Source organism: Schistocerca nitens, chromosome 9, assembly GCF_023898315.1.
Source record: "Schistocerca nitens isolate TAMUIC-IGC-003100 chromosome 9, iqSchNite1.1, whole genome shotgun sequence".
Classification (NCBI taxonomy): Eukaryota; Metazoa; Arthropoda; class Insecta; order Orthoptera; family Acrididae; genus Schistocerca; species Schistocerca nitens.
In genome coordinates, this window is record NC_064622.1 from 238,964,504 (window position 1) to 238,978,612 (window position 14,109).

Consider the following 14,109-nt stretch of genomic DNA (forward strand, 5'->3'; position numbering starts at 1 on the left):
CTACCTAAAATACTAAGGAAGACGTTTTATTGTGTCGTCATTCATGTTTTTTGTACGTGATCTGTCAGGCATATACCTGTGAGTCACCGCCTTCTATTATCAATGTTTTATTAGAAAACTTTATCATATTTAAACTAACTTACAGTGCCTTGTATGTAGAATGATAGTGCGATTGTGTGGGTGAAGGTGACATACTGAGAGAGAGTGAGTGCAGTATTATGCTAGCTTGAAGTTTTTCTTGTTTCAGTGTTTTTGACGGATTAAACACATTAGTCTCTGATTATTCTGCCAAGGACTTCCACATACTCGTACTTGACTGCCCGTGAATTACACAAAAAAAAAAACAGGTATACACAGATATACACCCGCGCGTGCGCGCGCGTGCACGCTCACTCATCGGACGCATGCACGAACACACACACACACGCACACACACACACACACACACACACACACACACACACACCTGTTATCACCTCATCTCGACAAGATGCTAAACTCTAGTTTTCTTTCCTGTATTCCTTTCGCTGAATTTATATCTTAAAGGTTTTGAGACTTTGAATATCGTGGGCTTCATTCTATTTGTCGATTTGCTTCAATTATGTTGCTTTTCTATTTTACATACTATAGTTCATATAGCGCTTCACCACGTTATCTTCGTTATCCGCAGCTAGAATCTAATCTTCAGGACACTTACGAATTTGATAAAATTTCTTCACTTCAAGTCGTCCTCAATAATAAATTATGTAATGTCTTGTTTCCCTTCCCTTACAACGTCGTCTAAACATAAATTAAACAGTATTGGTAAAATACAACACTCTTGTGTGACACCTTTAGTAATATTTGCTTGGGCGATATTTCCAGATATTAGCTTTTAAGTTTATCTATCTGTGTTCGAGTATATAAACTTCAAATAACTTTGATCAGAGGTAATGGTGTTACTTTTTCTCCGTAATATAAAGCCTATGTAGGTTTTTAAATTATATTGTCTTCTCCTTTCTCTTATTCCCTAAGCAAGCACGACCTTCGTTTCCTAAATTCTGTTTGTTCTTCGAGTAATTTGCTGTCTACGATGTTTCTTAATCTATTTAACAGCTATTTTCGCGTACATTTTATATGCCGTATTTAAGAGACTTATAGCTCTACATCTTACGATCCGTTCTTGATCCCCTTTTAAAAATGGTTTTACTATAGCTTTCTTACAATTCATTTGTATTTTGCTTTGCTGCCAGCATTAATTAAAAATATCTGTGGACCTTTAGTCAGCTTCTTGTGGTAGGTACTGTATTTAGATCTTATGTTCCACGAACTTTCCGGTTCTTATAGCTTGGTAATGCCTCTTGAATTGAGTTATATTTTTTTCTGTCAATTTCCGAAAGACATCTGTTTCTTTCTTGCGTTTCCTCAGTCTCCTCTTCATACCACAGATTTTTAGAGAACTTCATCCTGTCTTCTATTTCAGAAGATCTAAATCTGCCACATCCTTCTCTTCTTTATCTAGGTATTTCACTGTTTTGAAAGCAATAGACTTACGACTGTGTATATCACTTTCTATATTACACACATCTCTTTACTAGCTTTCAACATGTGTAGCTGTTACTAAATTCATTGTTTCTTTTCTTTTTGTTTAACATTCCTCCAATATATGAGGAATTTCAGTCATGAGCGACAGCATACATAGCTCCTTTATCGATGAACAGTATATTTTGATTCTTCATTTCAAATAGTAAGTCCACTTTTTGCTTTGTATTTCTATCTTTTCCTAGGATCTACGAATCTAACTTTTCAATGGGCTGAGTTAGTTTCTGCCGTTTTAATTCGATCTTTGTACTCATGTGTTCCTTAACTGTGTAGGGAGTCCCAGAAAACACCGGTAAGCTTTAGGTATAGGTTCTTTACACCGAAAGAAGAAAAAAATATCCCGTAAACATGGGCTCTAAAATGCAGACACTAATAACTATGCGCACGTCTTCCATACTATTAAATAGATGTCTTCTGTTTCAAGTTCTTTGCTTTCCGTTTTTTGGGAGGAAGTAGTATGGGCCAAACCACGGGAAAAAGTGTCCAGTAAACGCACACTTTAAGAGCTACGAGTATTTAGTCGCTAGTGTGGAACACCGCTTGTGTGCAACACATTTCTTCACTGAACAATTGCTCAGAGCTCTTATGGCCCGCAATTTAGAGCTCACGTTTACTGGACTTTCTTCTTGTTTTGTTCCATACTACCTCCTCCCAAAATATGGAAATCAAAGAAGTTGAAGTGGAAGAGATGTATTTCATAATATCAAAGATGAACAAGTGCTCAAAGCTCTTACGGGAAGCATTTTAGAGCCCCTGGTTACTGAACGTTTTTCGTCGTTTGGTCTAAGGAATCTGTCCCTTAAGGTTGTCTGTCGGTGTTTCTTTTTGGGGACACTCTGTCTACAATGTTATACTTGATTGACTTAAGTACTTGAATAATCTTTTATTTAAGGTTTTATTTTTATGTGCTATTCTTACCCATTTTGTTTTAAGTGCTACATTTCCTTTGCTGAGAAATGATCAGATTATATATCAATGCCTTTTATCATTCTCACTACCTAGAATAACAATCATATCTTTTCATTTGCCCTTAAGTAATATATTAGTGCCGGACGCCAACGTAAGTTTTTGTATCTCTTTATGTTTAAAATAAAGTATTACCTGTTTGCAGTGAATTAAGTACACAAAGTCTCGCTTCAGGGTAGACTAAAACGGTTCTTCAGGATGCTTATTACAGCGCTTTCTTGTTGTTCCAAAGATAATGAGGTCACTAATATGGAACCACTTCAAAGATAGTGCATAATGGTACCGCAATGAACTTCAGTTTAATTCTACGACCACACACCAAAGTTCCACTTGGGTTCATGCTAAAGAAGTATACTCTTTCTGCTGTTTTACACCAGTGCTTTCTGGATAGGCTGCAGTAGGATTTCATCCAGCGTCTCAGTTATTTATTACGTGACACATGTTTTGCTTGTGGACGTTATGTTTTGCCCCGCCGTACACGCGAGAGCGCCCACCACGTGCTTACAGGCGCGCCAAAGGCGGACGCATAAAACATCCAGAATTTGCTCCATTAACATTTCGCTAGAGCAGTTCACAGAACTGTGCTTAACACTGTCTGTAACGCGTGCCCCGTATTCTGCGTGCCGCAATAAACTGCGTTCACTCGGGCCCGGGCCGATGCTGAGCAGAAATACTGCTTCCCTCCGCGGCGCTTAGCAACCAGCTCCACGCGTTCGAAATAGCAGCGCCGCGATTATTACCGACGCCTGCTACAGCCTCCGGAAGCTCTTTGCCTATCGGAGCAGTCTGCCCGCGTTTCTGCAGCAAAGGACAAGGAAGTTTCTGTACGGCAAATACTGCTTCCTCGGCAACTTGCCGTTAATTCGGATGTGTTACCTAAGTCGAAGTCAGAAGCAATTAGGATCGCTCGCTCGCTAATTCTGTTTACTGTTAGAAGATATGTATATATATCGGCGTCGGATCATATTTGCATTGCAAATGACGGCCGACAAGCGAGCTCTAGAGAAGCGCTCTGCACGTCCTCGAGATCAGCGGAAGTACAGGAGGCAACATCACGACTGCATTGTCCTTGCGCAGCGAGTAACTTTAGAAGCGGAGTGATGGCACTTGTTGTGCATTTTCTCCCTGTGTGCTTGCTTTGACATGATGCGGCTTATTTCTTTCGACATCTTGGGAGCCATTACGGATACTACGACACTATGAAAGCCTGTATTGTGGAATTCCAATGAAGTGACGAAATTCGTGGGATACTCCCTCATATTGTGTCGTACCTGCTTTTGCCCAGCTTAGCGCAGTAACTCGACGTGGCGTGGACTTAGCAGATCGTTAGATGTACCGCTCAGAAGTACTGAGCCTTACTGCTTCTATAGCCGTCCATAACTTTGAAAGTGTTGCCGTTTCAGGATTTCATGCACGAACCGACCTCTCGATTACGTCCCAAAAATGTTCGATGGGATTCTTCTGGGCGGTCTGGGTGGCCAAATCATTCGCTCCAATTGTCCAGAATGCTCTTCAAACCAGTCGCCGTTAGTCGTGGACCAATGAGACGACATAAAAATTCCATGGCTGTTTTGGAAACAATGGTCTCAAGTGGCAGAACATAAGCATTTCCTATCAATGATCGATTCAGTTGGTCCAGAGGACTCATTCCAACCCCAGTCCACACCAATATGGAGCCTCCAACACCTTGCACGGTGCCTTCTTGACAATTTGCGTCACGATGTAGTCACGGGCCCAGGAGAGGAGGTGCAGGCGATGTCGTGCTGTTAGCAGAGGATTTCGCATCTATCACTATAGCCTATTAACGCCAAATTTCGTCGCACTGTCCTAACGTATACGTCGCACAATGATTTCTGCGGCTATTTCAAACAGCGTTGCATGTCTGTAAGCACTGACAAATCTACACAAACGCCGCTGATCTCGCTCGTTACGTGAAGGCAGTCGGCCACTGCGTTTTCTGTGATGAGAGATAATGCCTGAAATTTTGTATTCTCGGCACACTCTTGACTTTATGGATCTCGGAACACTGGAGTCCCTAACGATTTCCGAAATGGAAAGTCTGTTAAATCCCATCGTGCGCTCATAACCACGTTGGAAACCATTTCGCGTGAATCACCTGAGTCCAAATGACAGCTTCACCAATGCACTGCCCTTTTGCACCGAAGAGGCAAAGAAACTGGTACACCTGCCTAATGTCGTGTAGGGTCCTCGCGAACGCGCAGAAGTGCCGCAACACATGCCATGGACTCGACTAATCTCAGCCGTAGCAGTCATGAATAGTGCAGAGCTGCTCATAAATCCGCAAGAGTACGGGGAGTGGAGATATTTTATAAACAGCAGCTTGCAAAGCATCACAGATAGGCCCAATGATGTTCACCTCTGGGGAGTTTGGTGGGCAAACGGAACTGTTTAATAAATTTCCTTTAATTTACGTCTATGGTCACAAACGTTTTGTTAACAGATTACCGGTTTCGGTCTATAATGACCACCTTCAGATCTGTGTTTTATAAAAACAATGTCCTAATGTACTGCAGCCATAGGACATTGTTTTTATAAAACACAGATCTGAAGATGGTCATTATAGACAGAAACAGGTATTGTGTTAACAAAAAGTTTGTGACCCTAAACGTAAATTAAAGGAAATTTATTCTACATCTCGGTCACTGTTTTATTCGCGGTAATTTCGCAGCTTGTGGAAGCGTTTAAACTAGAAGAGTGTTCCTGGAGCATCATTATAGAAATTCTGGACGTGTTGGGTGTCGCATTGTCCTACTGGAATTGCCGAAGTCCATCGGAACGCGCAATGGACATGAATGGACGCAGGTGATCAGACAGAATGCTTACGTACTTGTCACCTATCAGAGTGATATCTAAACGTATCAGGGGTTCCATATAACTCCAACTGCACACGCACAAGCCTCACACCACCACAGAGCCTCCACCAGCTTGAACAGTCCTCTTCTGACACACAGGGTCCACGGATTCATGAGGTTGTCTCCATATCCGTATATGTCCATCTTCTAGATATAATCTAAAACAAGACTCGTCAGATCAGGCAACATGTTTCCAGTCATCAACAGTCCAATGCCGATGTTGACGGGCCCAGGCGAAGCGTAAATGTGTCGTGCGGTCATCAAGGGTACACCAGCGGGCCTTCGGCTCCCGAAGGCCCATATCGGTGATGTTTCGTTGAACGGTTCGCACGATGACACTCGTTGATGGCCCAGCACTGAAATCTGCAGCAATTTGCGGAAGGTCTGCACTTAATGTCACATGAACGATTCTCTTCAGTCGTCGTTGGTTCCTTTCTTGCAGGATCTTTTTACGGCCGCAGCGATGTCGGAGATTCGATGTTTTACTTTATTCCTGCTATTCACTGTACATTCGTGAAATGGTCGTCCGGGAAATCCTCACTTCATTGCCATCTCGGAGATGCTTTGCCCCATCGCTCGTGAGCCAACTATAACACGTATTTTACGTGTATAGACTGAAGCGGGGTTTCCTGCTTACTAGGCAGGAGCGTTAAAACTAACTACCCTGGCACAGCGGTTCACACAGCTGCATGGATTACTATTACTACATCTTGTGCCAAGGTAGCTTAGTGGCTAATGCACCTGCTTAGTAATCAGCGGACACGGGTTCGATTCCGGCCTTGGTACAAATTTTCACTCGTCGTTTCAATCTGCATACATAAAATAATATCTGTATGAGACCAGTAAAGCCTCTGAAACTGTCATTTCATTTGCAGTTTTGGACTAGCTAGCCTCAGTACGAGAATTTAATAATTCATTAAGTCATAATGTATGCATATAGAGTTCAATTAGGACGGAATGCATTACTAATGATGGTTCCGTATCTAAAACGTATTACTTTTAAAAGCAAGGCGATCTTGAGAAGGTTCATATTGCTGGTACTACTAAATTGAGGGAAATTTTGTGTTCGAGGTAATTATTCAACTGGAGTTGCATGGCGTCCGTATAATGGACATAACAGGGGGAAGCTTGCGAGATGCCGGGGTGGAGATGAGTTTGTACTTCTTTAATTCAGAACAATTTTGCATGCGAATGAGACATACACTCGACCCCCTAATGATATATCACCTAATTAATTATGTGCACAACAGTAACGGAAGGAAATGATGGTGGACCCTGCTAATTGGTAAAATAAGGAGTGCACACTCACAATAATTTAATAAAAATCGTAATCTACTCAAAAAAAGAACATTATCATAATAAACAACAGGAAATGGGATTCTGCATATATCTACTAAATGATATGCGAATTAAATATTAAAATGAGATTTATTATACATCAGAACATAAATGCACATGATTATCAACACAAACAGTAGGTTAAAGGATAAGGTACACTGAACTATCATGAGAATAAGAGTTGGCTGGAGAACATGGGGCTCCTACTCTCTGTGATGTAATAGACTGACGATAATGACTGGAGGTCCTAATGAATGAAATATTGAAATGATAGTTAAATAGACACCCTAGCTGCAAGCAGGCGTTGATATACTTTATTGGGGACATGTTGAAAATGTGTGCCCCGACCGGGACTCGAACCCGGGATCTCCTGCTTACATGGCAGACGCTCTATCCATCTGAGCCACCGCGGGCACAGAGGATAGCGCGTCTGCAGGGACTTATCCCTTGCACGCTCTCCGTGAGATCCACATTCTCAACATGTCCACAACACTACATTCGTAGTTCGCCTAATAGATGTTTGCCCATCATACTCATTACTCGTGGCAGATTAATCTACCAAGTCCCGTACGAGTTCGGGCATAGCGTGTGCGTTCGCACAAGAAGGTCAAAGGCCGGGAACCCATATTTTTAACTATATATATGACGGTAGTATCTGTTCCCGAAAGAACAGTTACCGTCAATGACCATGCAGCTTTGCTAGAAATGAAATGATAGTTAAATAGACACCCTAGCTGCAAGCAGGCGTTGATATACTTTATTGGGGACATGTTGAAAATGGGTGCCCCGACCGGGACTCGAACCCGGGATCTCCTGCTTACATGGCAGACGCTCTATCCATCTGAGCCACCGCGGGCACAGAGGATAGTGCGTCTGCAGGGACTTATCCCTTGCACGCTCCCCGTGAGCTCCACATTCTCAACATGTCCACAACACTACATTCGTAGTTCGCCTAATAGATGGATAGAGCGTCTGCCATGTAAGCAGGAGATCCCGGGTTCGAGTCCCGGTCGGGGCACACATTTTCAACATGTCCCCAATAAAGTATATCAACGCCTGCTTGCAGCTAGGGTGTCTATTTAACTATCATTTCATTTCTAGCAAAGCTGCATGGTCATTGACGGTAACTGTTCTTTCGGGAACAGATACTACCGTCATATATATAGTTAAAAATATGGGTTCCCGGCCTTTGACCTTCTTGTGCGAACGCACACGCTATGCCCGAACTCGTACGGGACTTGGTAGATTAATCTGCCACGAGTAATGAGTATGATGGGCAAACATCTATTAGGCGAACTACGAATGTAGTGTTGTGGACATGTTGAGAATGTGGATCTCACGGGGAGCGTGCAAGGGATAAGTCCCTGCAGACGCACTATCCTCTGTGCCCGCGGTGGCTCAGATGGATAGAGCGTCTGCCATGTAAGCAGGAGATCCCGGATTCGAGTCCCGGTCGGGGCACACATTTTCAACATGTCCCCAATAAAGTATATCAACGCCTGCTTGCAGCTAGGGTGTCTATTTAACTATCATTTCATTTCTAGCAAAGCTGCATGGTCATTGACGGTAACTGTTCTTTCGGGAACAGATACTACCGTCATATATATAGAATGAAATATTAATATTCTGACTATATAGCAGTATCGCAATTAGTAGTGAGAGCGCAAACAGGATCACATGGAGAAACAACCATGGTGGACTTGTAGCAAAGCGAGCGTGCGTGCGGCTGAGGGATTCAGTTTAAAATTGATAAGGTCCTACAATGCCGGAGCCGCAAAATACTGTACTAGTATTGAAATCTGCAGCATGTTGTCGGTACGCATGGTCTTGATGATGTAGGCGCCGACTTCTGCCGTTCAGCAACTCTGTGCCAAACTCTGGCCCCGAAGGCGAACAAGTTGCAAGACCATCCGACTCCGACGAAGATCAGATCCCGATTTCACTTTGTGATGCGATGCAAAAAGCGAAGCCAGAATTGCTCAACTCCCTACTCTCCTCGAAAACTGCGAATCAGCATTCAGTACTGATTCCAAAATGCCCCCCCCCCCCCCCCACTGTATCGGACCATCATTCACGCCAATAGCGACCATTCCCTCCAATTTCGAGCAGGGCTTTATGACGTCCACTAGCCTCAGTTTAAGGTGACCAGTCATGCCTCTGTTATTCAGCAGAGAGCACTGAACTTGCCGTTTGACCTGCTACGGAAACAGTCTGCCTAGACCACCGGCCAGCAGGGCACGGTCCACAAGTATTCTCAGAATCAGTCGGTCAGTGCAAGGAATCTTCGTTCCGGATGCGCCGGAACGGTAAACAGATAATCTGCAGTGACACTCAGACGTCTCGCAGGTCGTTTTTCCCTGCATACAATAGGCGAAACTCGTCGGAGTCGGACGGTCTCAAGCCTATTGTACGAACCCCTCAGAAATCAGGGAAGTGCAGCCCCCAACCGGAAACGCCGTGTGCCGCGTCCTCCAATGCTTGCCTCACACAGGCCACCTAGGGAAGTGAGCCAACATGTATAGGAATCAAGTGAAAAGTATTTTTTAAGCTCTCAGTACAAATACTCTCATTACAATAACCTTATTCGGTCTGTTACTACCGTGCAATGACATAGAACATCAATAAAATTGATGAAAATGAGAGGAGACATGCAAAAGAGGGCATGGAAACTCTCATGTTCATAGCCTGCAGTAAACCACAGCAATCCGCTGGATTAAGTAAAGATTCGCCAACATTGGAAAGGCAGTGTGAAGCTAAAAATAAGTTATTTCAAGGTGCAAATCCGTTTTACTTTGGTGTTTCTGTATCTTGTCTAGAGCTTAAGAAAGGCTCTATAAATCAAAGGGAGGTTAAGCACTCATCATTTATGTGTAAGAATTTAGTGCATATGACGTTTTGTAAAAGTTGACAATGCATGAACCCTTGTTCATCAAATGTCGCCCATAGCATCTGAAGATGGCCTTTGAAAGTTGAAACCGGGACGAGATTGTATGATGAAATAGAGATTGAGTCAAAAATAAAAAAAAAATTAAAAATACATCACAATAAGTCAGTTATCGTCTTCGCAAAAAGAATGTCGTTTTTCCAAAAGCTAAATGGCTGAATATGGCGGGTAAAGAGCACCATTGGTGAATCATAGAAAGCTAGAAAATCTAGAAAGGGAATGCAAAGGTTCAATCTAGATGTGGTGGTGGTTAGTGTTTAACGTCCCGTCAACAACGAGGTCATTAGAGACGGAGCTCATGCTCGGGTTAGGGAAGGATTGGGAAGGAAATCGGCCGTGCCCTTTCAAAGGAACCATCCCGGCATTTGCCTGAAGCGATTTAGGGAAATCACGGAAAACCTAAATCAGGATGGCTGGAGACGGGATTGAACCGTCGTCCTCCCGAATGCGATTCAATCTAGAAATAGCGGGGATCAGTAAAGTGAAATGGAAAGAAGATAAATAATTATGGTCAGACGAATATAGAGTATTATCAACAGCATCAGGAAATGGTATAACAGGAGTAGGATTCGTTGTGAATAGAAAGGTAGGGCAGAAAATGAGTTGCTGTGAAAAGTTCAGTGATAGGCTTGTTCTCATTACATTCGACAGCAGACCAAGAACGATATTTTAGGCGTACATGCTGACGTCGCAAGCAGACGATCAAGAGAAAGAGAAAGTATATGAGGATTTTGACCTGGTAATGCAGTGCTTGAAGGCAGGTGATTATCTAACAATTATGGGGAACTGAAATGCGGCTGTAGGGGAAGGTACAATATAATATATTACAGGAGAATATGGGCTAGACAGTATGAATGAGAGAGGAGAAAGACTAACTTAGTTCAGCAAACAGTTTCAGAAGGTAACAGCGAATACTTCGTTCAAGGAAAGGACCCGGAGACACGAGAACATTACAGCAGGATTACGTCACAGAAAGCTAGAAAACCTGGTAAGGGAATGCAAAGGTTCAATATAATACTGGATTGTAAATAACCGGGAGCAGATATTCAGATCATAATTTGGTAATGATATAGAGTAGAATTAAGTTCAAGGGAATAGCACGGAATGATCATTGTGGAACTAAGAGGACACGGAAGTACTGAGGAACGATGAGACGCCTTTGAAGTTCGCTAAGGATCTTTATGCTGCGATAAGGAATATCACAATAGGCAGTTCAGTTGAAGAAGAGTGAGCATCTCCAAAAAGAGCAATCACAAATTTTGGATAGTCAGGCGTACGATGTACAGTAAAGGTAATTACAAGGAGACCGAATTAATACTTCAATTAATCGACGAAAGTAGGAGGCACTAAATTTTTTTAAGTTCGTGTGTAGAATATTCAGATTGGAGAGGCACCATCAGATTTTCGGGATAACGTCGTCTTCAGTTTTCGGAAGATAGCAAGGACAGATAGATACGAAAAGTATCGCACGATCAGCTACACAGCTCATCCCTCAGAGCTTCTGACAAGAATAATATACAAAAGAATGGAAAATAAAACTGAAGATCTGTCAGATGACGATTTACTTAGTTTCAGGGAAAATAAAGGCCCCAGAGAGGCATTTCTGACTTTGCAGCTGATAATGGAAACAGACTCAAGAAGAAGCAAGATTCACTCGTAGTATTCGACGATCTACAAAAATCATTCGAAAATGTGAAATGATGCAAAATGTTCGAAATTCTTAGAAAAACAGGAATGAGGTACAGGGACATATGGATGATATCGTATATGTATAAGAACCAAGAGCGAAAAATATCACTGGAAGAACAAGAACGAAGTAATCTGTTTAAAAAGGACGTAAGAGAGGGATGCAGCGTGTACATCGAAGAAGAAATGGAAAAAAAAGAAAAAGGGTGGGATTAAAATTATCAAAAAAGTCAATGATAACATTCATAACATTGCTGCCCACAGAGAAAGTGAAGACGAATTACAGTACATGTGGAACTGAATGAACAGTCTAATCAGTATCGAACGTGAATTGAGAGTAAACCGGGAAAAGATTAAAGTAATCAGAAGCAGCATAACTAAGAATAACGAGCAACTTAACATCAAATTTGATGGTCACGAAATATACGAAGTTACAGAATTCTGCTACAAAGCAAAGTGACCCATGATGGACGAAGCAAGGATGTCATGAAAAGCATATTAGCACAGGCGAAGAGGGCATTCCAGGCCAAGAGTAGTCTACTGATACCAAATACAGGCCTCAATTATAGGACGAAATTTGTGAGAATGTAAATTTTGAGCACAGCGTTGTACGGTAGTGAATCATGGACAGTAGAAAAACCGGAGTAGAAGAGAATCGAAGCGTTTGAGATGGGGTGCCATAAAAGAGAAACAAGTGGACTTTAAGATAAGGAATGCGGAGGTTCTGCGCAGAATCGGCGAAAAAGGAGCAATTGGATATCACTGACAAGAAGCAGGGACAGAATGAGAGGACACGTGTTCAGACGTCAGGGGATAACCTCCGTGCTACTAGAGACTGCAACACATCCAGCAAATAACTGTGGACGTAGGGCGCAACTGCTACTGTCAAATGAAGAGGCTGGCGCAGGAGAGAAATTCGTGGTGGGCCGCCTTAAACCATCAAAAGACTCATAACTCAAAAAAAAAAGATGCTTATTACGGGACTACTCTTTCCACTTCCTACTAACAAAAGCTGTGACTACAAGTACTACTCTCAATCATTACGTAATAAAAGTATCATCGGACGCAGAAACAACAAAACATAGTGATGTCTTCATGTAACACAGATGCAAAAGAGGTGAAGATAAACAATTTCTTTCGCACATCGTTCCTTCAACCAGCCACCACTCAAATACATAGGATGTAAGTCCAAGATTCCCTAAACTTGCATTCCGATAGCTTCCCGGTAGGGAGACGGCGTTGGTATGCGAGATGTTTCGTGAACATAATAATTTTAAGGCAATCTTATGCAATATCTTCGACAAACGACAAATTTCATGGAATTCATTTAGTATTGGACATCTCAAGCAACTTGCACAGGCAGGGACAAATAGAAGTGGCCTGGTGAACAGAGTTCCAGGGTACAAAGAAACACAGCAGAGGAAAGGAAATACAGTACTATCAGACTATAGTAGATGTTAGTGATCTCCATTCACTTCTTGGCACTTCTGGATCCTGTTGCTGAAGGAGGATCGAGGCTGGACTGCTGGAATGGCTGTAATCTCATCCGAACTGTTCAGCTGCAGAGTTTGAAGACTATGAGGGCTGTAATGATATACCATAGACCTGAGGGCTCCCCAAACAACGTTATTGTGCACTGACGGATCAGATGACCTGGGTGACTAGCTAGGGCCGCGACCACACTGACCTCTGCTAACAACTCTAACAAGAGAGAATATAGTGTAAAGGGATTGGTGTGGATCCCGTGGTGGTCGTACATGTGATGTGCGCGCCACAAAGTGTGGTTACGTGCGCACCTTCAGTCCAATTGTACAATCGTATTCACTCGCCCAGGCAATTTTTATTTGCCCCACACTGTACAAACTAGCCATTTTCACTTAAGATTTTCTTTACTTTTTACAGGCATGTGATTAACCGAGAAACTATTACATCTCTTTGTGAAAGATACAAACGATGCCTATGCCGACATTAACTTTCTGAATATTGCACCATATAATTACCTCTGCTGTCCTTAGGCACACATGTGTCTGTTCGACTTCTGTTTACTAAATAAATGTACAACAATATGCACTGAAGAATTCTAACAGGACTCTACATTTGTGAGAGAATATTCTATCAGTTTTAAACAGTGACACATATCATACATGCTAGACGCTATAAATTGTGTTTTTGTTGTTGTTATCATGTTACGGTATATTTTCGTATTCTACATTGTGTTTGTATTGGTTTGAACAGTCTACACTTCTTTACGAAGGGATTTCTGCAGTTTGGAACCGCAAGGAAGCAAAGGAGAGGATGCTGTTATGGATGGCCAGTGTCCTCCTTCTCCAACAAAAATGCACACATGGATTAACACAATTCTTTATTTACATTAACACTTACTTAACTTGAATAGAGTCCATGTGTTGTGGTTCAATGTCATCTGTAACAGTCCTCTTGCAGACAATATCGGTAATCTTGCTATTACGAACTTCAGTCTCACTGCTGCTAAGGTACATGTCCCACTATACTCACTAATATGATCGCTCTGTAGCCCGTGACGTAAACCGAGCCCCCTCTGCAATTATTCTGATGGACGCCAAACTGTGTGAGTGAATGAGTCAATGACGTATTCCAGTCCGCGGTGGCGGCCTAAGTACCTGCTGTCGAGAGGGCATTGGCGGCGTGTTACTTGTCAGTGTGTCTCTAGCCCCTCTAGTGACAGGCGCACTTGATCCTGGG

The 14,109-nt window shown here is 42.5% G+C and overlaps 2 non-coding genes across 2 annotated transcripts; both read right to left on the reverse strand.

Moving 5' to 3' along the window:
* Positions 1-7,097: 7,097 nt before the first annotated feature.
* On the reverse strand, positions 7,098-7,172 carry Trnat-ugu (transfer RNA threonine (anticodon UGU)). Its single transcript has one exon. It is a non-coding gene; the product is annotated as a tRNA-Thr (tRNA).
* A 368-nt stretch (positions 7,173-7,540) lies between these two features.
* Positions 7,541-7,615, reverse strand: Trnat-ugu (transfer RNA threonine (anticodon UGU)). The gene has a single exon. It is a non-coding gene; the product is annotated as a tRNA-Thr (tRNA).
* Between the last annotated feature and the right edge of the window lie 6,494 nt (positions 7,616-14,109).